At 47.4% G+C, this 26,617-nt stretch overlaps 1 protein-coding gene and 1 pseudogene across 2 annotated transcripts in view; one reads left to right on the forward strand and one right to left on the reverse strand.

The window, feature by feature from the left end:
• The window catches only part of LOC147632328 (uncharacterized), a 152,521-nt gene that overhangs the window by 97,611 nt on the left and 28,293 nt on the right, over positions 1-26,617 (reverse strand). The gene's annotated exons all lie outside the window — the stretch shown is intronic.
• Positions 21,120-23,461, forward strand: LOC147632329 (uncharacterized; annotated as a pseudogene).

The following is a 26,617-nucleotide window of genomic DNA, read 5'->3' on the forward strand; positions in this document are numbered from 1 at the left end:
GACCTCTCTATGGCTGTCCGTACCTGTGCAAATGCAGTATCCAAGTCTCTGACATACTCATCTGCTGCAAAAATCTCATCCTTTGTACGAAGGATGGGTGGTAGTACCACCTTGCCATAGATAATCTCAAAGGGCGCCTTGCCCATAGAAGTATGTACCGTATTGTTGTAGGCAAACTCCACAAGTGGTAAATACTTCTCCCAATCCGATTTGCGGTCGGATACATAAGATTTCAGCAAGTCGAGAACGGCTGAATTTGCTATTTCACTTTGCCCATCTGTCTGTGGATGGTAAGCTGATAAGAAGTTCAGCTTTGTACCCATATTGTCAAACAATGCGCGCCAAAATAAGCTTGTGGTTCTAGGATCTCTATCCCCCACAATAGATTTAGGCATGCCATGGTGTTTGAATATCTATGCCAAAAACATCCTAGCCATATGATCTGGCTTTATTGTCTTGCGCACGGGAATGAAATGTGCCTGCTTGCTAAACCTGTCAATGATGGTCCAAATAGCATCATTTCCCTGTGGCGTCCTTGGCAAATCCATAATGAAATCCATAGCAATGCTTTCCCATGGTTCATTTGGTATAGGCAAAGGTTGAAGCAATCCAGGTGCTTTATGTCGGTCAAACTTGACCTTTTGACATACCATACATTCACGTACATATGCTTCAATATCCTTGCGAATGTCTGGCCAAAAGAAATACCTCTCCAAAGCTTGTGCTGTGGCCAAAATGCCTCTATGACCTGCATATGGAGGAGCATGGCACTCATCCATAACCTTATGGCGAAGGTTCTTTACCACACACATACGATTTTGCATCATGAGATATCCATCTCTTATGACATAAGATGGGACAGCATTACCCTCTTGCAAATCAGCCCATACATGTGCAAAATCCTCATCCAGATGATAAGTATTACGCATATCCGATAAGTCCTCATGGTATGCAACTGTAATAGCATGAACCTGTGGTCGTCTAGATAAGGCATCTGCCACCACATTCTTTTTCCCTGGAGTGTGTAAAATCTGAAAATGAAACATTGAGAGGAAATTTGCCCATCTCATATGCTTCTCTGAGAGATTACTTTGAGTCAAAAAGTATCTCAAACTTTGATGATCAGTTTTGACCATAAAATCAGCCCCTAAAAGATAGTGTTTCCAAATAGTAAGTGAGATTCCCCCGGTCGGGGTTGAGCACAATCTTGGCAAACACTTAAGCTATTAACATAATTAAACAATTTTAAATGGCGCAACACAATAGAGTAAGAAGCTGAATTTTATTTTTGCACACTGCACTAGGGCCGGAAAGGGCCGACCCCCCTTGTAATAGATTTTATTATCAAGGAAAACTGTTACAAGCCTCACGGGCATTCACATGCCAAACTGTTCAAGTGCATCCATGATCATGAAAACAGCATTGCAAACAAATTTGTCGTAGACGATGGAATCCATAGCTTCACTTGAGAGTAGCTTCGTTCCTTGATTCCTTGAAGCTTGTCAAACGCAGCTATGCTCCACTGGCATCCATACACATACACATGTGTGTGCCAGGACCGAGACATAGGAGACCATATTGACAAAGCATTCGAATCTCAAATTGAAAATTGCTTGCAAAATGCTCTTACCAAGTATTGGACGATCAATGTCGAGCTCCACCTCCGTGCGGACGAACTACAGCTTGAATGTGACCGTTTTCCACTTCCGGCTGAAATTAGGGTTTCTGATTTTTAGGGTTTTAAGCAGGTTATATGAGTCCAAAATTGGGCATTTTGGGCTCTTTAGATGCCTATGAGTAAGGGGCACAGCTTGGTATGGTTTCCTCCAAAATTAGGGTTTCTGAAATTAGGGTTTCTGCAGAATTAGGGTTTCTGAAAATTAGGGTTTCAGCAGAATTTGGGGGCGGTAGAATGGTTAGGAGACTCCATATTCATTTAGAAGAGAGAGATAGAGTGAAAAGGTGAGCAACTGGAGGCTTAACTGTGAAAGGAAGAATCTTCAAGCTTTCCATTGGAGTTGGGAGCAAGAGGGAATGAAAATCAGCACTCTCACCAAGCAAAAAGTTAGAGAGAATAACAAAAATAGGCTCTCTTGAAGGGGGGCGCCTATTTCTAGAGAGAGAGTGTAGAGAGAGGTAATTTTCAAAATGAGTAATAGCATGGTGGCAGGTCCTCATACTGCCACCCAGTCCATAACCATCCCTTTTCCACACAAATTTAGTGGGAAGGGTGCCTGGACACTCGCCTAGCCGACCGGAAGGAAATTCTAGTCTATTCTTACTTATAGTTTGTCCGCCCGAGCTTTAATGAAGTGTGGACGCCCAATCTCACTTATAACTTGGGCGGACACACTTATTAAAGTGTGGACCTGCAAAACAAAGAATACATTGCTTTAACTCATAAAAAAAGTAAAGTGGTGTACTTACCACCTGTCTACAGCCCACAAACGAGGTCAGAATACAGTTTCACTCGCACGGTTCACAAGAGGGCGTCCCCTACATGTGAACTACACAAACAAATCTTGCATGCAATCAAATAGTTCATGCAAAGACAGGATTTTTAACTTGCAAACATGTTATGCAAGGATGCATTGAACAGTCTCCCTATTCATTTAGCTTGTAGTCCGTGGTACCACACTCTGGATTTGGGCGCAGATACACAATCCCAACCCATATATCCAGCCTACTGGCTCTCGGTGTAGACATAAGTCCCCAACCATAAGATGCCAGTCCATCCTACAGAACTCGTCCATAGGCCTGAAGCGCAGAGAATGCCCAAATAGTGACATCCTCCCCTGCTTCTAAACAGTTGACCGCAACTGAAATGCTTCCAAATATGCTTGAAGGAGCTGCGGATACTCCTGGAAGTATGTTTCATCCATCCATTTTGCATCCATAGGAGAATAGTTCTTGAATTTCACAAGGTAGCGCCTCTGGAGTTTGCCACCTGCAAACTTTCGCTCCTTATGAAACACAATTTGCTCTGGCTGCAATACCTCTTCCAGCTCTTCCACCTCTGGTGGATCTTCCATAACCGGTTCCAAAGGTTCCGGTCCCACATATTTGCGCAAGAGGCTCACATGGAATGCATTATGAATCTTCCAATGATCCGGTAAAGCAAGTCGAAAAGCCACATCATTGATCTTCTTGATCACCTTGAAGGGTCCATAATACCTGGTATAGAGTTTTGGGCATGCTCTCTCCTTGCCAGACCTCTTCCTGAGTCTAGCTTTCTCAAATTTTAGCAATACCAAGTCATTCTCTTTAATGTCCAATTGCCTTCTATGCTTGTCGGCAGCTTTCTTATGCTTTGCTTGAGAGCGTGCAATGGCTGTCCGAACTTGTGAAAAGGCAATATCAAGGTCCCTGACAAAGTCATCAGCAGCAAATATCTCATCTTTTGTGCGTAAGATAGGTGGCAATACCACTTTGCCATAAATGATCTCAAATGGGGCCTTGCCTGTAGAAGCATGTACCGTATTATTGTATGCAAATTCTACAAGCGGTAGATACTTTTCCCAAGAAGATTTCTGATCTGTCACATAGCATTTAAGCAAATCCAACACAGCTGAATTTGCAGCTTCACTTTGTCCATCCGTTTGAGGATGATAAGCTGAAGAAAAATTCAGCTTTGTGCCCATGTTATCAAAAAGAGCTCTCCAAAAGAGGCTTGTTGTTCGGGGATCCCTGTCTCCCACAATTGATTTGGGCATACCATGGTGTTTAAATACCTGTGACACAAAAATTTTGACCATATGTTCTGGTTTTATGGTCTTTTTGACAGGTAGAAAATGTGCTTGTTTACTAAACCTGTCCACAATTGTCCATATTGCATCATTGCCATTTGGGGTGCGGGGCAAATCCATAATAAAATCCATTGCAATGCTTTCCCATGGCTGGTCCGGAATAGGCAAAGGCTGAAGCAAACCAGGAGTCTTTTGCCTATCAAATTTTACCTTTTGGCAGGTGACACATGCACGTACATAGGCTTCTATATCTTTCCTCATACCTGGCCAAAAGAAGTATCTCTCAATCATTTGAGTAGTAGGGAGTATCCCTCTATGCCCTGCATAAGGTGGTGCATGACATTCATCCAAAACTTTTTGTCTCATGTTTGAAACCACACATAAGCAGTTATCCTTCATGATATAACCATCTTTGACCACATAAGAAGCATGTGTATGACCAGTCATTAAATCAGCCCATAAATCTGAAAAATCAGCATCCAAATGGTACATTTCTCGTATAGTAGACAAGTCTTGATGAGAAGCAACCGAAATTGCAGCCACATATGGTTTTCTGGACAATGCATCTGCTACCACATTTTTCTTGCCAGGAGTATGCAAAATCTGAAAATGAAACATTGAGAGAAAATTGGCCATTCTCATTTGTTTCTCAGAGAGTTTAGTTTGCGTAAGAAAGTACCGCAAACTTTGGTGATCAGTTTTGACAACAAATTCAGCTCCCAATAAGTAATGTTTCCATACTGTGAGAGCATGAATGACGGCCAATAATTCCTTCTGATAAACATCAAGAGTAAGTTCAGCATTTTGCAATCTCCTGCTTTCAAATGCAATGGCATGTCCTTCTTGATTTAAGACGGCTCCAATGCAATTGCCACAAGCATCACATTCTACCACAAATGGCTTTTGCAAGTCTGGAATGATTAAGACTGGCCCTGTGATAATGGCATTTTTGAGCTTATTGAAAGCATTAATCTCAACCTCTGTCCATTTAAACATAGGACGTTTCTTGGTGAGTTCATGCAATGGTGAAGCAATCATTGCAAAGTGAAAGATAAATCTCCTGTAATATGAACATAGACCAAGAAAGCTTCGGACTTCATGAATAGATTTAAGTTCTGGCCAATCTTTGATGGTTTGGATCTTTGCAGGATCCATTCGTACACCATCCTTTGATACTATGTGTCCCAAGTAGTGAATCTCTGAAAGGAAAAATTCACTCTTTTTGGCGTTGATCATAAGCTTATGCTGCCTTAGTTCTTCAAAGACCACTCTTAAGTGCTTTTTGTGATCCTCCTCATTCTTGGAGAATACAAGAATGTCATCAAAGAACACACCTGTAAAAGTTCTATGGTTTCTGAAAATTCGGTCCATCATGCGATTGAAAGTAGCCGGGGCATTTGTAAGACCGAATGGCATAACCAAATACTCATAGAGACCAAAAGAAGTGCGAAATGCTGTCTTATGTACATCCTGTGGCATCACTCGCACTTGATGATAGCCGCTTTTAAGATCAATGCGACTAAAACAAGATGATCCATCCAGCTTGTCCAAGATATCATCAATCCTCGGTATGGGAAACCGATTCTTGATGGTAATCTTATTTAATGCCCTGTAATCCACACACATACGGAATGAACCGTCTTTCTTTTGTACAAGAAGAACGGGTGAACAAAATGGCGAAGAACTAGGCCGCACCAAGCCTTTCTCAAGTAGTTCACCCACTTGTTTCATAATCTCTTCTTGTTGGCAAGCACTAACACGATATGCTGGCCTATTTGGAGGTGAATTCCCTGGAACTAATTCAATGCGGTGATCTTCTGGCCGTGAAGGAGGCATTACATTAGGTAAAGAGTCAGCAAAACAATCCCCGAATTCGCTTAAAAATTTCAGCCTCTCTTTAGTAAGAGTGTCCACATGTACATTACTGTGTTCCACATTATCACGTACAAAAACCAAGTACGAAGAAACACTCTTTTTCATTGCTTTATTGATTTGTATATGAGATACAACGGGGATAGTATCACCCGACACACCTGCATCTAAATGATGCTCTCTACCTTTATACATAAAAGTGATTTTGTTGGTCTTGTAATTCTTGGTAGGCTCAAGGCGTGCATGCCAAGGTTTTCCCAGTAATACATCACATCCACTAAGAGGGGCAACGAGAAAGTTCTCGTGGTCGAGGTATCCTTGGATATGCATTCGCAGCTTTCCAATAAGGGGTGTAACCTTCACATCTTTTTCCAGAAAAGCTGAACATGCATGAATTTCGGGTCCCATGTCACCTACTTCAATCCCCAAGGCAGCAGCCATATCAGTGGAGATGAAGTTGTCAGTGGAGCAGTCATCAAACATGAATAAAGCTGGCTGGTCTTTTAGTTGTCCCCATGCTTTGCATACCATTCTATGCATGTTTGCATGTCCCGTGTTGCCCTGTACATCATATACCATATTGACATGCACTTTAGGCTCTTCTGGCTTCTTATTCTTGTTAGGGCATTGTGGAGAGATGTGATCTTTACTACCACATTTAAAGCATTTGCCTTCACGAATGTATTGTACCCTTTGTTGAGGAGTCAAGCCATAAACACCCTTTTTCTGCCACGGTTTCTTTTCTTTTGCATTTTCAGCTCTTTGAGGGGGCTTTACATCCTTCAAATCTGAATTTTCAGCTTTGTGCATGGCTTTGAAATCTCTTCTAAAGGGCTGTCCACCCTTTTGTACATTAAAACCAGCTTTCTCCTTACCCTTGCCCAAGCTTTGGTCAATTCTAGATTGCACCCATTTGACATTAAGCTCTTCGGAAGCCAAGACCGAGTTTATGAGTTGACGAAGAGTTTGGTTTGGATAGATTTGTAGTCCTCTTTGGAAGATGGGTTGCAATCCTGACTCAAATTTCCTCTTCTTTTCTTCTTCAGTAACGGTCATGAAGGGTAACACTTCCATTAATACCTCCCAAAATTTGGAGACGTAAGAGGTAATGGATTGCCCTTCTTTTTGCTCCAACCTGTCCCACTTCCTGCATATATCCTGAGTAAAATTTGGAGGCAAAAATTGATCATAAAACTTTTGTTTGAATTCAGCCCATGTAGAAATGGTGTTGCCGGAAAGCTTCTCGGCCAACCACCAATGAGCAGCAGTGCCTTTCATGTACATGCCCACATGTCTGAGTTTTGATGATTCTGAAAATTCTCCCTCATGAAAAGCAATTTCAAATTGGGAGATAAAAGATAGAGCTTTGGTAGAATCATATTCTCCATGAAAATACTCAAACTTAACTGTTTTGTCACCTGCAGTAAACTCTTTAGTCTTCTTCTTCTTATGTTGATGCGTTTCCTCTTCATCTCTCTCGATTGGTTGCTTATTTGCTTCATTAGTAGGAACATATCGCTCAATTCCATCATGAGGAGGGGCTGATTTATGAGTTGGTTCCTTGAGAAGACTTTCATGAGCTTTAATAGATGACCTGTGGGGAGGAGAAACATGTGCGGTAGAGGCATGATGAGAGGTAGCAGACGCCTCTTCTCTTTCCTGTCGCACAATAGATTTAAGCTTTGATGTTTCAGCTGCATGTTGATTCATAAGAGGAGGCTTTTTAAACCTAAGCCCTCCTTCCTTTCGAGTAACTACATCACCTTGTCCCATGAGGTAAGAGACAGCCATATCTCTTGGTTGAACCCCCAATTCCATGGCAACATTTTCCAATGCATCATTCACAAAAGGAGAATGCTTTGACACACGAGATACATGCCTTGACTGTGAGTCTTCATGCATATCCTTGAGTTGTTTTTGCATCATACATAATTGCCTTTTGAGGTCTGCAATTTCAGCCTGCATAGCATCATGTGCATCACTCTGTATAGCCTTCTCCTTACCTCGGGATGGCTGTCCCATATATACATGAGTTGCATTTCCTTCCCTTCTAACATAAGATGGCTGTCCGGCATGTGCAATACCATCATGTGACCCAAGAAAAACATTTTCAGCAGTGTATTGTTCATGCATTTGAGTATCATCATGCACATTGTCTCCTCTTGGCTTCACATATGTACTCTTCCTTGGATTTACATCCCGTGAAGTACCTGTTTGGCTCGCCATAATGCTTAAGAATGCTAACAACTAGTGTAAGCTAGATTAGGACCGTCTTCCACACAGAAAGGAGGAAGATCCTAGGCTCTGATACCAATGAGATTCCCCCGGTCGGGGTTGAGCACAATCTTGGCAAACACTTAAGCTATTAACATAATTAAACAATTTTAAATGGCGCAACACAATAGAGTAAGAAGCTGAATTTTATTTTTGCACACTGCACTAGGGCCGGAAAGGGCCGACCCCCCTTGTAATAGATTTTATTATCAAGGAAAACTGTTACAAGCCTCACGGGCATTCACATGCCAAACTGTTCAAGTGCATCCATGATCATGAAAACAGCATTGCAAACAAATTTGTCGTAGACGATGGAATCCATAGCTTCACTTGAGAGTAGCTTCGTTCCTTGATTCCTTGAAGCTTGTCAAACGCAGCTATGCTCCACTGGCATCCATACACATACACATGTGTGTGCCAGGACCGAGACATAGGAGACCATATTGACAAAGCATTCGAATCTCAAATTGAAAATTGCTTGCAAAATGCTCTTACCAAGTATTGGACGATCAATGTCGAGCTCCACCTCCGTGCGGACGAACTACAGCTTGAATGTGACCGTTTTCCACTTCCGGCTGAAATTAGGGTTTCTGATTTTTAGGGTTTTAAGCAGGTTATATGAGTCCAAAATTGGGCATTTTGGGCTCTTTAGATGCCTATGAGTAAGGGGCACAGCTTGGTATGGTTTCCTCCAAAATTAGGGTTTCTGAAATTAGGGTTTCTGCAGAATTAGGGTTTCTGAAAATTAGGGTTTCAGCAGAATTTGGGGGCGGTAGAATGGTTAGGAGACTCCATATTCATTTAGAAGAGAGAGATAGAGTGAAAAGGTGAGCAACTGGAGGCTTAACTGTGAAAGGAAGAATCTTCAAGCTTTCCATTGGAGTTGGGAGCAAGAGGGAATGAAAATCAGCACTCTCACCAAGCAAAAAGTTAGAGAGTATAACAAAAATAGGCTCTCTTGAAGGGGGGCGCCTATTTCTAGAGAGAGAGTGTAGAGAGAGGTAATTTTCAAAATGAGTAATAGCATGGTGGCAGGTCCTCATACTGCCACCCAGTCCATAACCATCCCTTTTCCACACAAATTTAGTGGGAAGGGTGCCTGGACACCCGCCTAGCCGACCGGAAGGAAATTCTAGTCTATTCTTACTTATAGTTTGTCCGCCCGAGCTTTAATGAAGTGTGGACGCCCAATCTCACTTATAACTTGGGCGGACACACTTATTAAAGTGTGGACCTGCAAAACAAAGAATACATTGCTTTAACTCATAAAAAAAGTAAAGTGGTGTACTTACCACCTGTCTACAGCCCACAAACGAGGTCAGAATACAGTTTCACTCGCACGGTTCACAAGAGGGCGTCCCCTACATGTGAACTACACAAACAAATCTTGCATGCAATCAAATAGTTCATGCAAAGACAGGATTTTTAACTTGCAAACATGTTATGCAAGGATGCATTGAACAGTCTCCCTATTCATTTAGCTTGTAGTCCGTGGTACCACACTCTGGATTTGGGCGCAGATACACAATCCCAACCCATATATCCAGCCTACTGGCTCTCGGTGTAGACATAAGTCCCCAACCATAAGATGCCAGTCCATCCTACAGAACTCGTCCATAGGCCTGAAGCGCAGAGAATGCCCAAATAGTGACAGTAAGGGCATGAATTACAGCCAACAACTCCTTCTCATAAACCTGTAAGTGAAGCTCTGCATGTTGCAAGCGTCTGCTCTCATAGGCAATGGCATGTCCTTCTTGGTTCAAAGCAGCCCCTATGAAGTCTCCACATGCATCACATTCCACCACAAAAGGTTTGTGCAAATCCAGAATAATGAGTACCGGTCCCGAGATGATTGCACTCTTCAACTTTTGAAAGGCATCTCTCTCTTCTTGTGTCCATTTAAAGATTGCTTTCTTCTTCGTTAACTCATGTAACGGAGCGGCAATGAAAGCAAAATGCTTGACGAACCTCCTGCAGTACGCACATAAACCAAGGAAGCTCCTCACTTCATGGACTGATTTCAGCTCTCGCCATTCTTGCATGGCTTGTATCTTTGCCGGATCCATGCGCACACCATCCTTTGATACGATGTGACCAAGATAGTGAATCTCTGGGAGGAAGAATTCACTCTTTTTTTGCATTTATGTAGAGCTGATTTTCCTTAAGCTCTTTAAACACAATAGCCAGGTGCTCACGATGTTGGGCTTCATTCTTTGAGAATACAATAATGTCATCAAAGAATATACCCGTGAACTTTCTATGCTTTCTGAACACCCTGTCCATCATCCTGTTGAAGGTAGCGGGTGCATTTGTAAGGCCAAAAGGCACCACCAAAAACTCATAAAGACCAAAGGCTGTCCTAAATGCAGTCTTGTGTACATCTTGAGGTGCCACTCTCACTTGATGATACCCACTCTTGAGGTCTATTCGGCTGAAACATGCCGAACCTTCAAGCTTGTCCAAGATGTCATCAATGCGCGGAATGGGAAACCGATTCTTGATGGTTATCTTATTGAGGGCACGGTAATCAACACACATCCTGTAAGTACCATCCTTCTTTTGAACAAGAAGTACCGGCGAGCAATATGGCGAGGAACTAGGTCGAATCAAACCCTTTTCCAAAAGTTCATTCACCTGTGCCATAATCTGTTCTTGTTGACTAGCACTCACCCTGTATGGTGGCCTATTAGGTGGAGAGCTACCGGGAATTAGATCTATGCAATGATCTTCCGGCCTCTCTGGTGGCAACCTTGCTGGCAAAGCATTCGCAAAACAATCTTTGAACTCATTCAAAAAGTTAAGCTTGTCTTGATCTAATGTACTAACATCAACACTAGAATGTTCAATGGTATCACGTACAAAAACCAAGTAAGAACAAGCTGATTTCTTTATTACCTTATTAATTTGTACATGGCTTACAAGAGGTATGGTACTTCCAGTAGTACCAGCATCTATAGAGTGCTCACGGCCTCTATGTACAAAGCTGATTTTCTTCTCTTTGTAAGCCTTAATAGGCTCTAAACGGTGATGCCAGGGCATCCCCAACAAAACATCACAACCTGTAAGAGGAGCCACTAAAAAGCTCTCATGGTCGAGGTAGTCCTGTATTTGTACACGGAGCTTACCAATGACCGGAGTTACATCAACCTGTTTGCCCTCAAAGGCGGCATCTGCATTCATTTGCATTCCCATGTCTTCCACATTGAGACCTGTGGCGGCAGCCATCTGTACGGATATAAAGTTATCTGTGGAAGCATCATCAAAAAGAAACAAAGCGGGCTGATCCTTCAATTTGCCCCAAGCCTTGCATATGACTCTACTCTTGGGCTCATGCCCTGTATTACCCTGCACATCGGGTACAACATTCACAAGAGGCTTTTCCACATTATTACTCTTCCAATTGCTGTTTTGAGAGCCCAAAATTGTGGCGTTTACCCCCCGGCTTCTTTTCGGAGTCATCCTTTGCATCTCGGCCATCTTTGGGAGCATTCTTAGGTGGCTGTCCACCCTTTTTCTGGTCATAACCAGTCCTGAATTTGCTCTTGTTTTGACCTGCAAATGGCTTATTTGTGGGTGCTTTTATGTGCAAGTTCTCCGCAATCATGGCTGAGTGTATAAGCTCTTGTATGGTCTTATTTGGGTACACTCCCAAGCTTTGTTGAACGATGTGATGGAGCCCCGATTCAAACTTTCTCTTCTTCTCGTCCTCTCCAATATTCATGAAGGGAGTAACTTTGAGAAGGACTTTCCAAAACTTTGCTATGTATGAAGCAACGGACTCTCCCTCATCTTGGGACAGCCAATCCCACTCCTTGCGTACATCCTTTGCAAAGTTTGGTGGTAAGAATTGATCATAAAACTGAATTTTGAAAGAAGACCAAGTTGGGGCAGCACTTCCATCAAGTATTTTTGCAAGCCACCAATCACTTGACGTATCCTTGAGATGCATTCCCACATGCCTGAGCATAGACTTTTCCGAAAAGTCTTCATTGCAAAAAGCTATCTCAAACTGTCTAATGAAAGCAAGTGCTTTGGTAGAGTCCATCCATCCCTGAAAGTTTTCAAACTTTACATCCTTGTCACCGGACTTGAACTCTCGAGGCTTCTTCCTTCTATGTGCATCCCTATGTACATCCTGTTCATCTCCATGGTGATGATGCCGCGATGAAGATTTACGATCCCTCTTCGTTCTCTCTTGAGCCACACTCTCCGAATGAGTGGAAAGCTCAACACGAGAACGGATATGTCTTCTTGGAGCAAAGCGGGAATGAGTAGAGGATCCCTCATCCTTACTCTTCTCTTGACCTGCATCAAGCCTAGCACCAGGGACTCTTGTCCTTTCAGCATTTGACACTTGCTGTGCTCTTCCTGCTTGTTGTGCATCATGTGCACCATCACGGGCAACCATGAGGGGTGGCTTCTTGAAAGACAATCTACCATCTCCTTTGGTGTATACATCACCCTTAACCATTAGGTATGCAAGTGCAAGCTCTCGGGGTTTCTCAACATCCATTTCCTTTGCAATTGCTTCAAAAGTGACTTCATAGACCGAAGCCTTTGCCTTCGTAGCCAACACCCTTTGTACATCCGAGTCATTTTTCAATGACCTGAGCTCTTCGGTTTCAGCCCTATAGCGTCGCACTTGACGCCTCAAAGATTCCAAATCAGAATGCATAGTGTCATGAGTACCTGCATCTCCATAGACATCATTGTACCATGAAATTCACGGTCCTGTGTGTTCTCCACACTGTCAGAAATGTGGCTGTCCATGACACACTCAAATCAGGTCACCAGTTATGATTCCAAGCCTCAGACCGTTTTCCAATGAGGAAAAAAACTGAGCTCTGATACCAATGTAACGGGAGGCGGACGCGTGTATTGGAATCGTATAAATGTGAACAAGATTCTGAGCACTTAACACTTGAGCATTACAACCACAAAGCTGAAAATGACAGTACACCACATAAAGGGGCCGATGATAGGCTGACCCCCCCCCTTTAGGTTATATTACCAAAAGAGTCTGCAAAGTACAAGATTACGGGTGCCTGGGGATTCACCACTAGCCTCACCTGATTCTTTCAAATACATTATGAATGAATACATTTCAAACAAGAGAATCTGTAGGTACATCCGCCCTACACAAGCCTCTTCACAGGTACATCCGCCCTGCACAAGAGTATCATAATCCTCACAGGTACTCCGCCCTGCACAAGATGTAAATGGATCTTTAGGCCCTGTTTCCACGCGAGAAACTGATCCAGAAAACCTGTGTTCTCCGCGAGCAAGTGTTGTCATGTGCACACCAGTCAGGTGTACAGTGACATGGCATCATTAGCATCATCAGGATTTTATCAGGCATTATTCAGGCATTTATGCAATTTTATAGGCATTTATGAGGCAGCCGACTGGCTTTATTGGTATTTTATGGGAGATATGTACTAGCCGACTGTAGCCCATCTGGCCGACCAGCCCTCTCACCCATATATATTTAGGCGCCTCTCCATTCAGTCATGCAAGATCATCCTCAGCAACATAATCAACAAGCGCATCCTCCTCTGGATCATCATGCGTTTCAGCCTATCATCATCAGCATCATCCATTCAGCATTCAGCACTCAGTCCCTCAGCGTTTCTACTCCAGAAGGGCTGAGAACATCATCGCATATCAGTTCAGCAGTGTGTTCTCCAACGCATCTCCTCCAGGAAGCATTGGGAGCAGCATATCCAGTCAATGCATCAAGCATTCAGCAAACGCATCATCATCAGCCCATCAGATCTGCGTTTCATCATCAGGTCAGCATTCAGCATCTGTTCCAAAGCCTCCCTTCAGCGTTTCCTTCCCAGGAGACAAGGGAAAGAGTGGACAGCAGTTCACCCCGCATATTCAGCATATAGGCAGCATATTCAGCAGTACAGATCCATTTGGATCTCATTGTAACCGCATTCTTCATATAATATAGCTGCATTGCATTGACACCTATTTGTCTGTCTCTTAAACATCATTAAGTGCAGTTTAGTTAGACTAAGGTTGTGATTACTACGGTCATAAGCTCTCACATGTCACAAGTGTCCCCAATGCTTGCCCTAAGCACCTGCTATAACAGGAATCCTTGAGACACATCCATGCTCACATATTCCATTGCTGTCCGGCCTGTTTTGTGCAATAACCAGTCCAAAACAGAAACTTTTTGTCGCGAGAAATCCACCTGTAAAGGGTCCTACAGCCCTGTGGAGGTCCCCAGAGCTGTCCTGTACTGTCCAAGTTGACTTTGGACACCTGTAACCAGCCCAAAACTCGCAATAACCAGAAATTGCAGGTCTGAAATTTACCAACCAGCCCTTTAGAAGAGTGTGGGGATCGTTGTCCAAGCTTGTGTGAGTCCGGGAAGCAAGCAACCAACCCTGTAGCAACTCCCAAAGCTCCAACCAGCTCTCCAATATGTTGAATAATGAGTAAAACAGCCCAAAAGGGCCTCTTGAGGGAGGCGCCTTTTTCAGGTGCCACCTCAGGGGCCTGGTGGGTACACATGCTGGCTGACATGTGTCCCCATAAGGTGTCCAGGTAGGTGTCCAGCCCATAGTGCTCCATTTGTCCTGTTTCTATAAGTTTAGGTCCAACCAAATGGGAAATGGCCATAAGCTGTCCGGACTTCATTCATTTTGGTCCAACCAAATGCGAACGCATTATAAGTTGTCCGGCCACTTATTAATGAGTGTGGACCTGCAAACCAATAAACCTTAGTAGTAAATGAAATAAGCTGTAAATTGAGTGTAGACGCATTTACCACCTGCAAAACCCATAAGCCCACAGTTTTAGGCCCAAACAGGAGTGGCACACGTGTCCACAAGGTGCCCGGGCATCCCCGGTCCCTCGGACTTCACAAGCCAAAATAACAAGCATTGTCCAGGCAGCAAGACAATGTCACACAAAGTAAAATAAAGGTATGGCATGCATCATTTATGCATTGTGCACATGTAAACTTGGAGAACCACCTATCATCATTCTTGTACTTGAAAATATTCCGCCTGCCATCATAACACACCATGTGTGCATGGCCGGAATCCACACGGGCACCGCCCGAAAGTCCACAAATGTCCTGCCATGTCCTTGGACTCATATGCATCCACTCATATGATCCATACACATGCCCAAGTATAATACATACATGCATCCGCATGTTTCTAGGCCTGACACGCATCCGCATGTCCCTAGAATATAGGGGTTTGTGACAGTTGCCAATGGAGTCCATGAAGGGAGTCTCTCTCTACAAGCTCACCAACTTTTCTTCCCAGATCCCTTGCACTGACTCACATATTCATCAGCTTTTCTCCCCCTTGATGACTTTGGTTTCTGAGGCAGATACTTCTCTGTGGCATTCTCGCTTCGGTCATGTACCCATTGTTGCCTTACAGAAGTTCCATTCTCAGCAAGTTGTCAGCAGACTACCTCAGCTCAGATCTCTCACACATTTGCTCATCCTACATGATGGGCAAGCATCATGGAGTTGCGTTTCCAGAGGAGGCCACTCATCGAGCAACCCAAGGACTGGAGCTTATATATGCAGATCTTGCTGGACCCATGGAGGTTAGTCTCTTGGAGGGGCTCGATATTTTCTTCTTCTTGTGGATGATTTCACTCGCAAAGTCTGGGTATGTTTTCTGGCTCGCAAGTCAGATGCGTTTGCCAGTTTTCAAGACTTGGATCGCGATGGTGGAAAATCAGTTTGGTCGTGCAATTTCTTTTCTCCGGACTGATAATGGTAGCGAGTTTATACCATTTGATAACTTCCTTGCATCGAAGGGCATTCGCCGACAGACCACAATTCCTTACACTCCTCAATAGAATGGAGTTGTGGAACGGAAGAACTGGACCGTAAAAGAAATGGCTCGTTCTTTGTTACATCATGCAGGTCTCCCTCCTGCTTTCTGGGGTGAAGCTGTGCAACCTCAATTTATCTTATTAACCACTCACTCACAAAAGCGCTTGAGGGGATCCGAAGGTTGATGACATCATCATTTCCCGTGATGCTCGGTTTCATGAGAGCTTGTTTGGCATTGAATCCTCTCCACCTGATGCATCTACAGATTTTCGGGATGATCCACTTCCGACGGATGTTAGTGATCTTATACCTCTTCCACATCCACCTCCTCCTCCTCCTCCTCCTCCTCCTGCAACTCCGGTGCCAACTGCTCCTTTACAACCACCAGTTCCTATTGCACAAGCTTCTCCAACGGCGCCTTCTCCCCCTGCCTCTGCTCATTCGCGCCAGCCCCCCCCCCCCCCGCCTCTGCTCTTTCGCGCCAGCCCCCCCTGCTCCGTCTCCTTCGCGCCCCTGCTCTCTCCCCCTTTCTCCGTGACCCGCCCCCTCCGCCTGCCTTCGCCCTCTCCCCACCCTGTTCGTGTTTCATCCGCCCCCCCTGCCCTTTCGCCGCCTTTGTTTTAATCCCCTCCCCTCTTTTTCTTTCCGCCCCCCTTTGTTCTCCCCCTCCTCCTCCATCTTCCGCCTTTCCCCCTCCGCCCCTCCCCGCTCCGCCTTTTGTGCAGCTCGGTTCCTGTAGGGCTTTCCGTTTACGCTTCGAAATCGACAAAGCTTCAGACACTGATGGAGGCTCCTCCCGCCCCACCTCAAAGGGACTCTTCCGCAGCCCCCTCGCCCGCCCCTAAGGATACCCCCATCAGGCTTTCTCTTTCACCAGAAGAGGAAGACAGCCTCGCCGCAGAGGTGGAACGCCTCTAGGCACATTCCACCATCTGCCGTATAGTCGGCACTCGCCCCAGCAGAGGGGAGATCCGGGATCTTCTCCAGGCCCGCCTTCTTGCAGATGTGGGCAAGATCCTGGACGTTCAGCTACTGGGCCACGGACACTACCAGATTGAGTTCGAGACAGCCCAGAGCGTGGCCCAGGTCCTAGCCATGAGTCCCCTTGACATCAGGGGCGCTCAGGCCTTCTTCAGACCTTGGCAGCATGGCTTCGACCCAGCAACGGCCGAGCAGGGGGAGCGCCTATTTCATGTCACAGTTTGTTTCCCTGGACTCCGCCGCGAGTACCTTCCGCTCCTTTCTAGGATAGGAGCATTGGTGGGCTCGGTGCTTGAGACTGGCCCCACAGCAGCTTCAGTGGCGGCTAGAGCAGCTGGCCTGCCTTCGGTCACAGTTTTGGTTCCTGACATCTCCTCTCTTCCGAAGGTCATTCAGCTACCTAGGATAGGGGGGGATGGATAGATCACAGAGTGGAGTTCTCGGGGCTCCCGAACCAGTGTTTTATATGCAGGCAGGTCGGCCACCTGGCCAAGGCCTGCCCTCGCAGGAGACCCCGACCTTCACCGCAGACAACAGGCCCCCGATGGCCCGCCCATAGATGCGGCTCGGCAGGCAGCCTCCGAGACACCTGCTCAGCCCACAGAGACCTCGGATTGGCAGCCTGGACAGGGGCGCTGTAGAGGGAGACAGCCACAGCAGCAAGCCCAGAGGCCGATGCAGCAGCAGTCACAGTCTCAGCATCACTGGGTTCCAGTGAGGAACAGCTTTGCTCCCCTCCAGGAGGAGACCCCAACGCAGACTGAGGATCTGGAGATGCCAGCACCCCCTCCTTCGCCCCCACCCCCCCTCCCCCATCCACCTTCGCCCGCTCCCGTTTCGTCAACGGCTCCTTCCCCGCCCCCTTCTCCCCCCCCCTCCCCCTCCGCTCGCCTCAGCTCCTCGGGAGGCCTTGGCAGTACCCTGGCGATCACTTGCTGTCCGGCGGGCACTGAGCACCGACCTTGCTCGAGCACCGCAGAGGAGACCTACCATGCCGATTCGGGCTTCACGGATATCCTCTATCCGCAGTCGGCTGAGTAGGCTCGACGCTAGACAGCGCTCAGAGGCTTTTGACTACTCCTTCACACGGCTTTTTGGAGCGGAGGACCCCCATGAGCCAGCACCCATCAGAGTTCATGTGGTGATACCTCCGGCCCGAGGGGAGGAGGCACTTGATTCAGCGGTGGCCTTCTCCTTTCCTCTCTGTGGCACTAGCGACCGGGAGTGGACTCTGGATCTCGCTCTTAGCATACTGAAGACTCAGGCAGTTGAGTTTTCTCACCATGTCAGCGATCTGGAGGTGACAGAGGTGATAGGCCGACTCTGGGAGCTAGCTCACTTCTTTGATTCCGGGAGTGCGGATGCCTCCGGGGTTTGCCACTTGGTGGTTCGCATAGTGGCAGACCTAGCACGCAACCCTCGATATGTATGTATACACGAGGTTGCTCTCTCTGAGCGGGAGGCAGTCGCCATGGGACACAACCACTGGCGCCTGATCCGAGATTCTTGCAGCACATCGGGTGGGCAAATTCGTAGCCGCTCGGATGGGGACTATTCTCCATCCAAGCCGCTTGCGAAGGCCCGCCGTATGGCTGAGACAGCCTCCACCTCAGCAGGTCATCCATGAGGATTATCTCATGGAATGTACAGGGCCTTGGCGGCACACACTATGTACGCTATCGTGGTTGCTTGAGGCAGGAGCTTCAGAGATGCCTGGTTGGGGACAGTATTGATATTCTGATGATGCACGAGCACCATTTGAGTGAGAGCAGGATTCGGAGATATGATTCCGTGATGCCTGGTAGATGGGACACATTTTGGTCTGCAAGGTTTGGCCCCTTGGGTGGGCAGGGAGGAGTATGTATGGTCATTGCGGATGTATGGCGGCAGGCCATTGTGGATCGCGGGATCATTGTGCCTGGTAGAGCACAGTATGTTATTCTAAGGATGCACAATGAGCTCTTTGGCGTGCTCAATGTCTATGCGCCCAACCATGCTAGTGCCAGAGCAGAGTTCTGGACCCTTGTTACGGATGCATTGCCCGACGTCGCACATTGGTGTGTCGGAGGAGACTTCAACATGCTTGAGGACCCGGCCGATAGGGTGGGAGGCAGTCATGTTACAGTGCACGGCACGGAGCTTGCAGCTTGGGAGCAATTTTGCATGACACTGCGGATCACTGATGCATGGCAGCATGAGGCTTTCTCCCGCTCTCAGGACAGTCTTAGTTTTTCTCGGTCGGATCGCCGACAGGGAGGGACTAATCTATCACGGATTGATTGCTTCTATCTGGGCGACAGGTTCGGGGAGCGTGGGGGCTCCGTTGGCATTCTCGCTAGCACTTCTTTTTCAGACCATGCGCCAGTTATTTTGACACTTGAGGAGGGGACACAGGAGACCAGCTTGCAGTTGAGGATCCCAGAGAGGATACTTACAGATTCCAGTCTTTCTAAGGACATTGAGAGGATATGGCATGATAGCCAGAGCTCTGACCTGGATGCAGCAGGCCAGTGTGCCCAGGGACTCATCGAGCTCAGCTCTTTTTTGCACGCTGTAGCCTTGACACGGCTGGGAGAGACACGAGAGCGGGAGCGCCGCTTGAGACGTAGCCTTGCTTCGCTCCAGCGCCTTCAGGAGCAGCAGCCTACATGTGAGTGGGTGGCGTCCCAACTGAGCCAGGCACGCCAGGAGGTTAGAGAGGCAGAGGAGCAGAGACATGAGTTCTACTATCATCGCCAGGCCTCACAGTGGACGGAGCTTGGTGATAGAGTGACTGGGGAGTTCTTTGAGATTACTGGACCCCGCCATGCTCGAGCAGGTGTACGCCAGCTCAGGAGACAGGACGGCTCGTTAGCCACTGAGCCCGGGGAGATTAGAGCCATTGCCACTAAGTTCTATAGAGACCTGCTCTCAGCGGAGCCAGCCACAGAGGCACGTGATGCTTGCAGACAGACTGTGTGGGCCCATGTGCAGAGGAGGGTCACAGATCGTATGCGCACAGTTCTGGGTGAGCCTCTTTCAGAGGATGAGATTGTTGAGGCTTTGAGGGTCCTTCCGCGCCATAGTTGCCCTGGGGAGGACCACTTGACGCCTGCCTTTTTTATGCGCTATTGGGACATTTTGGGGCCAGGCCTCCGCAAGGGCTTTCAGTATGTTTTGGACACTGGGGTGATGCCACAGAGCTTTTCAGAGGGCTTGATCTTTCTTATCCCCAAGGGGGAGGGAGTGTGATGATATTCGGCAGTGGAGACCTATTACGATCCTCAATACTGTCTACAAGGTCCTGGCCAAGGCCTTGAGTTTGAGGATCCAGCCCTTCCTTGGGGAGTTGATTCAAGACAGGATTCGTCAAGGAGCGCAGTATCCTTGACAACATTTTCACCTTCTGGGAGGCGATAGCCCGAGCTAGATTTCTCGGCGAGGACCTGGTCGTTATGCTTCTTGATTTTGAGAAGGCATACGATAGAGTCAATTGGGGTTTCCTAGAGGGCACTATGCTTCGCCTAGGTTTTGAGCCAGTCTGGATTCGAGGGGTGGCGGCTCTATATTCCACAGCTCGTAGCCAGGTGCTGATGGCCGGAGGACGGGGGCCGAGCTTTGAGTTGACCAGATCAGTCCGTCAGGGGTGCCCTCTCGCCCCGTTTCTTTTTCTCTTCTTTGCTGAGGCTATGAGCATGTATCTGACAGCAAAGGAGGTTGGTTTGAGAGGACTCCAGCTCCCAGTCCGGGGTGAGGACCTACTCGATTCTGAGTTTGCTGATAACACGGGATTATTTTTGCATGGCCAGAAGGCCAATCTTCAGAGGGCAGCGCAGTCGCTACAAGTTTTTGGTGCAGCTTCGGGAGCACTGATCAATTGGCGCAAGACAGTGGCCTTTTGGATCAGTAGCGCTCCCGCTCCGGCATGGAGTCCAGACCCGGGTTTTAGATGGATTCCTCCTGGCACAGCAGTGCGGTATTTGGGATGCCAGATTGGACTTGATTTGTCACCTGAGCAGCAGATCGCCCCGCTTCTTCTGAGCATTAGGAAGAAGCTTTTGTATTGGAGTACAGCTCGGCTATCCTTGGCTGGGAGGGTGGTGGTGACAAATCAGGTGCTTTTAGCGACCATGTGGTACATCACGTCTTGCTGGATCTTCTCGAGCTCTTGCATCAGCCAGGTACAGAGGCTGATCAAGAACTTTCTTTGGTCTAGGCGAGACGGTCAGCCAGCCCGGGCTAAGGTTGCTTGGGCAGTTATTACTCTTCCGCTGGCCCAAGGGGGCTTGGGCATTATAGATCCAGTTGATCAGAGTAGAACCTTATTGGGAAAGCTTATTGTTCGAGGGCTGCTTCCAAGCGCTGAGCCTTGGAAGGAGCTGCTTTTTCAGCGACTGCAGGCTAGGGCTCCTCCAGCAGGGGGCACTTGGGCACCAGAGATACGATGGATCTTCATAGAGATGAGGAGGACAGGCCTCAGTAGAGGATGGGAGGACAGATTTGCCTTGAGCATCCTGCGAGCTTGGGAGCTGCTGAGACCGGGGCTTTCTCAGAGACCTCCTACTTGGGATGAGGAGCGGGCCAGACAGCCGCTCATCTGGAGCCCCGCGGTACGCACTGAGCAGGGTCATATGCTGGGTTCTCGGCCTCGTCTAGCCTGGGGACCATTGGCGGAAGGCCCAGCACGCAGTTTTGGAGACTGGCAGGCCTTCTGCAGTCTCCCAGAGGAGGTCCAGGTGGAGAGGCTGAGTCACTTCAGAGGGGGGCTGATTATGAGGGATGACATTCAGGAGGCACTCACTGAGGAGTGGTTCACGCCTTTCGAGCCAGCGGCCCCACGGTGGATGGGAGCCTTTACACAGATGGAGATCCTGATTGCTGTTAGAGCTTGCATTGAGGATGGTAGTTGCCTCTACTATGAGATCCAAGATGAGGGCAGACTTCAGAGAGTGGAGGCGGAGTCGCCTTTGGTTGCAGAGTGCATCTTTCAGAGGATACGGGTAGTGGCCGCCGCTTCCCAGAAGTGGCATATTGATCCAGACCCTGCAGATGTGGACTCTGATTGGCGCATTTGGGCATATGCTGCACGCCCCTTGGCCCGGCTCCAGTGGGACCCTGGCGAGTACAAGTGGCATGATCCCTATGCGTCCCCTGAGGCCCCAAAGATTACTTTTTTCCAGTACACTCTTCGGTTGGGGAGGCATATTTTGACTACGAGGAGGATGGTCTCTCCAGCCGCATCGGAGCATTGGCGGCTACAAGAACTCTCACAGGAGTTCGTGGAGGATTTTTGGGCCAGGCTCTGGGCTAGTCGACAGGCACGCAGGATCTCTACTTTTGAGTGGTTGGTTGCCCACAGGGGCTCTGCAGTTGGCACCTGGCTTGTCTACAATGGTCTTCCCGCGGCCTGTGTCCGATGCGGCCACCCATTGGAGACACAGAGACACTACCTATGGGACTGTCCACAAGCGCAACAGATTTGGCTGAGGATGCTGCGCATTTTGGCCCCCCTCTTTCCAGAGGGCACGTATACGTGGGGTGTCGCTACTTGGTCGACATCGTCAGGGCCTGCTCTGGGATACGAGACGGAGCAAGACAGCCAGGCCATCAGATTCATTAGGGGCCAGCCTCGCCTTGTTCCTTCACCGGATTTCTCGTCCGCCGTCTGGACACAGGAGAGGGATTTACGATGGGAGCTCCTCAGCAGCATCACCATCTGGTTCACCTGGAGAGCCCGGTGTTTCAGGGCCTTTGAGGGGAGACTGGAGCCACCAGCAGAGACTGTTCGGGGGATTTGGCAGGAGGAGCTGATCCACACCCTGCGAGGACAGTATGACCGCATCCGGGGCGACTCGGCGGATGCGGCGATCTTGTGGCGCCAGGCCTTCCACACCACTTGGCACAGCCGCCCCTTCTATACACTACACGCGAGTACCCCCTGCTGGCATTACAAGCCACCTGTTTGGCTTTTTCCCCCTCCTATTGTATGATATAGCTCTCAGTTATTTGTATTGATCTTTGTACCTTTTTTGCACCGAGGGAGAGTCTCCCTAGCTGCCTTGATTGGATCCCTGCTCTGCCTTCTTATGAGCAGGAGAGGTTTTTTTGTAGCCCAGCGGGCATTTTTTTAACTAATGAAAGGATCTTTTCTGGGAAAAAAAAAAAGCTTCTCCAGCTCTTAGTCCTGCTTTGACTCCGGGATTACCCCCACCAGTGCTTACTTCATCACCTCTCCCAGCAGCATCGGATGAGTCCCCTACTACAACTGGATCTTCTTCTTCTTCACACTTTGAGAGGAAGGCTGTCCTACCTTAGTAGGTTCAACGACTCTTTAGAGATTCTCGTCTCACTGATGCACAGCTCCATAACCAGATCTCTACCACCACCCCTGGACCTCACCATTCATCAGACATCTCGGGCTTCCACATCTCATCACCCAGTGAATTATGCTCTCATGAGTTCTCTCCAGGAGATCGATGAGCTTGAGAGTCTAGAGGAGGCTCTTTCATAGCCGCAGTGGCAGCAAGCCATGAAAGCAGAGATGGCCTCTATTGACAGAAATCACACTTGGTCTTTGGTGCCATAGCCTTTACATCGTCGTGTGATTGGTGTGAAATGGATTTTGAAAGTCAAGTTTCATGCAGATGGTAGTTTGGATGAGTACAAAGCCCACCTTGTTGCTCGAGGATATGCTCAGAAGGTAGGTGAAGACTTTGACAAGACATTTGCTCCTATAGCCAAGTATACCACCGTCAAGATTGTTCTGGCTCTGGTTGCACACTTCAGATAGCTCGTGTTCCAGATGGATGTCAAATCCACTTTCTAAATGGAGATTTAGAGGAGGAAGTTTATGTTGGGCAGCCTCCTATTTTGTGATTCAAGAACAAGACACCCATGTGTATCTTCTACAAAAGGCTCTTTATGGTCTCAAACACACACCTCGTGCCTGGTATCAGAAGATTGATGTCTTCTTGTTATCTCTTGGCTTTGAGAGGGCATATGCGGACAGCAATCTCTATGTGCTTCTTTCTGATGGGGATATTTGTGTCATTGTTTTGTATGTTGATGACCTCATTCTTTCTGGCTCAGATACTGAGTTGGTCACATAGGTTCAATCCAAGCTTTCAATGACATTTGAGATGACTGATCTTGGCCTTCTTCATTATTTTCTTGGGCTAGAGGTTTGGCAGAAAGATGACTGTATCTTCATTTCTCAACAGAAGTATGTAAAGAAGCTGCTCTCACTTTATGGGTTGTTAGATTGTACACCTCTCTCTTTTCCCATGGATCCCAATGCCAAGTTATCCAAGGAGGATAATACACCCTTGGTGGATTCCACAGAGAACCGGCAAATTGTTGGCTCATTGCTTTACCTTGCCAACACCCGTCCAGATATCTCCTATGCTATGAGTGTTCTCAACCAATTCTCATTAGCAACTCGAAGGTCTTGTTGACAGGCAGCCTTGAGAGTTCTTCGTTATCTTCATGGTACTTCAGATTATGGCATCACCTATTCCAGTGGTGCTGATTTGGTTGGTTTCACAGATTCTGATTGGGCACGCTGCATTGATACTCGGAGGTCTACACCTAGATATTGCTGTCAAATTACGCAGCGGAAATGATAACCAAATCTGAGACCACAAGAGCAAGTAGAGTGCAGAAAATAGACAGCACAAGAGAAGGAGAGAGAGAGAGGCGTGTAACTCTTCTCTATACACAAGATCCCGAGGAAAACTGAATACAATAGGTGGGGGGGGCCATTTTATATGGCCCCATGAGTGCAGTCAGCCAGTAGATGGACAGCCGACTAGACCAAAATGCCCACGACCAAAAAAATACAGCAGTCGGCCAGCATATCAGGTCGGCCATCACACGTGTGCAGTCGGCCAAGAGCAGAGAGCAACTGGGACTGCCTATGACCAGTCGGCCAGCATCTGGTACAGTCGATAGGTCCTACACTGCCTCCCACACCCAGGAAAATAGGAAAAAATGGGGAAAAAATACGGGGAGTGAGGAAAAATGATAAAACACCTATACAGGGCGGGCATACCCACAACAGAGGCCCTGGTGTCTGATAAAGACAGGAGATGACTTCTAACACCCCCTCTCAGCTCCTGGCTATGAAATCAACCCAAGGGAGCTGGAGTGCCGCGTAAGCGTAGCCTGAGGTAGAGACTTCGTGAAGAGGTCCGCCGCATTGTCCTCCGTCGAACAATAAAGAAGCAAGATGTCACCAGCCAAGATCTTCTCACGTACGAATTCCGGCCTTTCGACCGTTGGCCAGTTAAGGCCTCCGAACCTCCGCTAGGAGGGTTCGTGAAACGTTCCTCCTGGTCCAAGACCATGGGCACAAGCTCCTCCCAGGTAATGGTGCTGAGCAAAGGACTGCTTCTGCTTCTTCCACCGAGGCTGAGCATAAATCCTACCTTCTAAGGCACTTTGGATTCATCAGATTCTAGAGCATTTGGGTTGTGCCGACACTTCCCCAGTTATCATCTTCTCGAATTCTAAAAGTGCTATTGCTCTAGCCCAGAATCCTGTGCTACAGGGACGATCCAAGTATATTGAGGTGCATTATCATTTTGTACGTGACTGGATCGAGTTGGGACTTCTTCAACTAGCCTACTGTTCTACCAAGGACAATGTGGCTGATCTCTTCACCAAACCACTTCCAAGAGCTACTTTGGAGGTGTTACTTCAGCGTGCTGGTATTGGACTGTTCTAGCACTGAAGAGGAGGTGTTGGAATATTTCATCTCCAGAGGGTCTACATCACCTTTTTTCATGCTTGTGCTGCTGGTCATTTTATGAGACCTTGCATTGGCATATTTAGCAGATATTATTTGGGATTTTCCTACCGTTTTTTAGGCATTTTATGCTATTGGACAGTTTACGGCTAGCTACAGCCAGCCAACTAGCTCTCTAGAGGGATATATAAGGGTTCTCACCCTTCCCTACTTTTCATCTCATTCTTGCATATCCGCTGGAGGTCATTGGCTGTAGCAACAATATTATACTTGTAAGCACCTACAGGCTTCCCTCGTGCTCATTTTCAGCAATAATCAATTGTTTCCAGCCTTTGTACTTTGGGCCTACAACCTGTGATGCTCTTTCACCCCCCTCAGCTTCTCCAACCCTAGCTTCTCCATCCTCAGCTTCTCCTACTCCTCTTGCGTCTGCGCAACAAAGGATTGCTCCCAAGGCTGGGAGCCACTGTTCGCGACTCTCATCTCTTAGATGTTGATCTTCATCAATTTGCTGACTCCTCAGTAGCACCTTTGACATGGGCACAGAGGTTACAACAGCAGCTTCGTCATTGCTGTAACTTTGCCTTGCTGAGCAAAGTGGTGCAATCAGATGAGCCTGCTACAACTAAAGAGGCTCTTTGTCATGTGCATGGAAGATGCCATGGACATTCTTAGGTACTGGTCCAGAAGAGGTAGCCAGATAAAGAGTATGAGAACCAGATAGAACCAGGACCAGGATTTTTGGAGTACAGAATGCTATTTGGCAGTGTGAGACTAGGATCAAGGCATGGAAGAGATGGAAGGACAGTCGGCTGAGAACATAAGCTGTCGGCTGTACCAGTTTAGTGTCGGCTGCATGGAGAACGGCGCATGGGCATCTAATGCACAGTCGGACAGCATTTAAAGAGTGATATGCGTTGAAGGCTGGCCGACCAGCAGTCGGCCAGTCTGCCAAGTCTTCAAAAGGGTCTATAAAAGGGCAGAGGTGCTCCTCAATGTGTAATCATTCAATCCTCTAGGGATTGGGTCCTTGGGGTCCTAGAGTAGGACAAGATTTTGGGTGTTCACCACCTTTTGTACAAGGCAGCCTATGGCTGTAGTAGAGGTACCTTTTTGTACCATATCAATATACTGAATTTCCAGCACCTCTCTCTCTCTCTACTCTCTCTCCATATCTGTGTTTTGCATCAGCATGTCTCC

This window comes from Cibotium barometz, chromosome 13 (genome assembly GCF_041138505.1).
Source record: "Cibotium barometz isolate CiBa-2024 chromosome 13, ASM4113850v1, whole genome shotgun sequence".
Classification (NCBI taxonomy): domain Eukaryota; kingdom Viridiplantae; phylum Streptophyta; class Polypodiopsida; order Cyatheales; family Cibotiaceae; genus Cibotium; species Cibotium barometz.